The sequence below is a fragment of the Bison bison genome, unplaced genomic scaffold, assembly GCF_000754665.1.
Source record: "Bison bison bison isolate TAMUID 2011002044 unplaced genomic scaffold, Bison_UMD1.0 scf7180017864066, whole genome shotgun sequence".
Classification (NCBI taxonomy): domain Eukaryota; kingdom Metazoa; phylum Chordata; class Mammalia; order Artiodactyla; family Bovidae; genus Bison; species Bison bison.
This window is the reverse complement of record NW_011494638.1, coordinates 6,640,035-6,644,462: the sequence shown is the minus strand read 5'-3', so window position 1 is coordinate 6,644,462 and position 4,428 is coordinate 6,640,035. Positions and strand designations below refer to the sequence as shown.

Below are 4,428 nucleotides of genomic sequence, written 5' to 3'. Positions count from 1 at the left end.
TGTGTGTGTGTGTGTGTGTGCGTGTGTGTGCATGTGTGTGTGTGTGCATGTGTGCGCGTGCATGTGTGTGTGTGCATGTGTGTGCGTGCTCATGTGTGTGCATATGTATGTGTGCATATGTGTGTGCGTGTGTGTATGTGCATGTGTGTGTGTGTGTGCGTGTGTGTGTGTGTGCATGTGTGTGTGTTTGCCCTGGGAGCTGAGTGCTGTGGGCCCCAATGCCTGGAAATCCACAGGCTGAGGAGACCCCCCTCTCTGTAGCTTCTGAAGTATTCTTTCTACTCAAATGTTCTTGTCGTTCAGTTGATAAGTCCTGTCCAACTCTTTGTGACCCCATGGACTGCAGCACGCCAGGCTCCCATGTCTGTCCTTCACTATCTCCCAGAGTTTGCTCAGATTTGTGTCCACTGAGTTGTTGATGCTATCTAACCCTCTCTCTGCTGCCCCCTTCTTCTGTTGCCTGCTCAGGCGACTTGCTCTCAGATACTTGTTTTGTGGCTTGGTCCCTGACAGGTGTGGGGTCTCATGGAGACACGTGTCAATAGCAGCCCATATGCACTCTGCCCTTGGTTGACACCCAGGGGCTGAGCCCTGCTCTGAAATGAGCAGGTGAATTTGAAACCTGACTTGCTGGTAACAAGACCCGAATGGGGTGCTGTGTGTCTGAATGGCAGGTAAAATAATGGTGAGCGCCTGGACTAGATGCAAAGTTCTGCACATGCAAACTAAGCCCTCACCTCCTGGGCTCCTGACAAAGATACCTACTGGTGTCCCCATATCCCAGTCACCCCAGGGCCATGATACCCCTAAAGTCATCATAAACCGCTCTATGATTCCAACTGGCCTCTAACCTTGCCCTCTGCCCTCTTCCTCCAGCCTCTGTATCGACAGCAGGGAAACCCAGTGACGGATTCTGACCAGGGTTTAAGGAACACACTGAGTTCTCTTAGGAAAAAAAAAGTCCTGATTCTATCACTTAACAGGCCATGTGACTCTGGGAAAATTATTAATAGTTAACTTTCTGAGTTTCAGTTCCTTCATTTTTGTTACAGGACTAGCAATGTTGTCCTTATTTAATTGTAAGGATTAAAAGAGATGATCTGTGTATAATATAGGCAATTAATTGTACAAACCTCATAGAGTTGTTATAAAGATAACAGTTAATGTTCACAAAGTGTCTGTGTGAATTATTTGTGTTAATAGACCATCTTCAGTGATGCTTAGCACACATGATGGAAGTGTTTGCTTAAAAAAGAAAAAAGGCCAAGAGAAGTATTTGAGTACCTTTCAGGCTCATTAAATGCTTGCTGAAGGAGGGATTTCCCTGGTGGTCCAGTGGCTAAGGCTCCAGACTCCCAATGCAGGGGGCCTGGGTTCGATCCCTAGTCAGGGAACTAGAGCTTGCATGCTGCAACTGAGAATTCGCATGCTGCAGCTAAAGATCCTATGTGCTACAACCAAGACCTGGCTCAGCCAAATAAATGAATAACTAAATAAATAAATATTAAAAACAATGCTTCTGAAGGGTTAGGGAAGGTCTCTAGCCTGAGAGTTTCTTGGGGTGGTGATAACAATATGTTACTAATCTTTAGCCCCCTAAGTCCAATGTGATTGTCTGGCACACTGGGAACACACCAGGAGTTGTTTATGGAGAACATAAATGAATGGATATGCCCTACTCATTTTAAACCTTTTCTTCAGCATTGAAAGTCTTAGTTTTAAAAAAACTTACTTCTGATTTTGGAACATTACACCCTGATGTCCAAACATTCCTTGAAGCTAACTATGTTGACATTTGTGACCCTAAAGCAAGAGTGATGGCAAACTAAAGTTTAATGTGTTTTTAAAAAAGGGAGAAATTTACATGGGATTGAAAACAAAATGTAACTCCAGTGAAGGAGCTAAGTAATGATGCACTACAAACATTTCTTTCTTTGAATGTAATGTATACTACACAAGAGAAACGGGTTCAATCCCTGGAGTAGGGAATGGCAACCCACTCCAGTATTCTTGCCTGGAAAATTCCACGGACAAAGAAACCTGGCAGGCTATAGTCCATGGGGCCACAAAGAGTCAGACATGACTGAGCGACTGAACATGCACACACAGTGTATATTCAGCACTTACTATGTGCCAGGTAGTGTTCACGTATGTAGATGAGTAAGTCACAAGCCTGTTGTCTAGATGCAAACTGTCTTGTGGGGAGCGTGGTCCTGCATATAAAGAGCGGTGTAGGAGTGCTTTGGAAGAGGTGCAGACAGTACTGTGGACCTTAAGAGGAGGGAAGGGGCCTCCAGTGGGTTCCTCAAGGGGCATGGGGCATCAGAGGAACAGCAAAGAGAGAGGAAGAAAAGATGTCTTGGTGTGTCAGCCGCTTCTCACTGCAGTCCATGGGCTGTGGTATCATTAAGTCCCATGTAAGCCTCCAACTTACCACCCTTTATTTAATTAGCCAGGCCTTGGGTCTAGCCTCGATCATCTTCAGCTACTGCTTCTCTCTCAGCCCAGACATCCCAAGAATCCTGTTAAATTCTGGCCTGCCTAGGAGTGTGGCCAAGCTGGGATTTTACACCCACCTTCTAACACCAAGATGCATGGCAGATATCTAGTTATTCTTTCCATCCTACCTAAATTCAGGCTGCAGAAAATTTCTGAAGGGTAGAGAGCCAGAGGCACTAAGATTGCACCATTGTCTGTTCTCAGAATCATAGTGTTAGAACCAGATGACTAAGTTATGTTAAGAAAGAAGTTTGAAAGAGAAAGTGAAAGTGAAAGTTGCTCAGTCGTGACTCTTTGCAACTCCGTGGACTGTGCAGTTCGTGGAATTCTCCAGGCCAGAATACTGGAGTGGGTAGCCTTTTCCTTCTTTAAGGGATCTTCCCAACCCAGGGATCAAACCCAGGTCTCCCGCATTGCAGGCAGATTCTTTTCTAGCTGAGCCACAAGGGAAGCCCAAGAAAGAAGTTTGGGGTTTGCTTTTTCTAAAAAATCATGGTAGGGTAATTTCCTCATGAGGAAATTGACTTCTGCATAGAGGTTACAAAATGGTATGATAAAAACTGGTAGATATATTCAGGACAATTTAATGTACCCCTTCTTCTCGTGCTAGACCTAATCTAACATCACGTACCAGTGTAACCAGCACTGATGCAAGTTCCTGTAAGAGCTAAAGCTATTTAAGTTCCCTTTTCCCTCCTTCCCCTCTCTGTCACCAACTATGATTCCTTTGTTCCCTGACATAGATGTTAAAAATAAATTGAAAAATGTTTCTAAATTCTTTGTCACTTTGGGAGCAGATCTGCCATTACCCCCCAAAAGTACTGGAGTGTAGAATTGGAAAGAAAAACAAACCTTAAGGAATGCAAAATAGTACGAGTGCCTTCCAGGTAATGATTATACTCTGACAGAGTGGAAGCATTGGAATATACGTATGCTGAGCTGCCTCAAGTCTTTTCCAGAAAGTGTAGTTGTAAAGGTGAGAAGACCAGTGAGGGAGCTACTGCAGTGATCCAGGGGGAGATGGTAAAGGTCCTGATGAGGTGTGTTGACTGTAGAGATGTAGGAGAGGAAGATCTATGAGAGACATTTTGAAGTGGAATTAATAGGACTCAGAGACTTACTAAATGAGAGGGTGAAGGATGAAAAAAAAGACTTGAGCAGCATATTTGATAAGGTTTCTCAATATCCTTGTGGAAAGATGGGAGAAATAAGGACTGGCTGCAAGAACGGTTAGATTGATGGATAACTAACTGGACCAATGTACCCACAGTACCCATGTAGAGATTCATGTGCCTTTGAAGGAAGGGCTCCTGTACTGTGACTCAGGGTTTGATCCTTGCCTTTATCTTAGCAATTTGTCATTGATTTGGATAATAATATAGAATCTGAGTACATCAAATTTCTGAGGTCAAGAAGCTGGACATGACACCAGAAAAAAATCCAAACATTTTACAAGGTAAGAAAGAGAGAGAGAGAGGAAAAACTGAAAAGATAAAAGTTAATAGGGTTGCATCTCAAGACTGTATATTGTCACCCTGCTTATACAACTTCTATGCAGAGTACATCATGCAAAATGCCAGGCTGGATGAAGCACAAGCTGGACTCAAGATTGCCGGGAAAAATATCAATAACCTCAGATGCACAGATGACACCACCCTTATGGCAGAAAGTGAAGAGGAACTAAAAAGCCTCTTGATGAAAGTGAAAGAGGAGAGTGAAAAAGTTGGCTTAAAGCTCAACATTCAGAAAACGAAGATCATGGCATCCAGTCCCATCACTTCATGGCAAATAGATGGGGAAACAATGGAAACAGTAAAAGACTTTTTTTTTTTTGGCTCCAAAATTATTGCAGATGGTGATTGCAGCCATGAAATTAAAAGATGCTTACTCCTTGGAAGAAAAGCTATGACCAACCTTGACAGCATATTA

General features: G+C 43.4%; 1 protein-coding gene and 1 long non-coding RNA gene across 3 annotated transcripts in view; one reads left to right on the top strand and one right to left on the bottom strand.

Annotated features, from left to right (window-relative positions):
* Positions 1–4,428, top strand: part of LOC104986298 — a 121,343-nt gene that overhangs the window by 23,215 nt on the left and 93,700 nt on the right. The window lies entirely within an intron of this gene.
* The window catches only part of LIPC (lipase, hepatic), a 163,482-nt gene that overhangs the window by 78,560 nt on the left and 80,494 nt on the right, over positions 1–4,428 (bottom strand). The window lies entirely within an intron of this gene.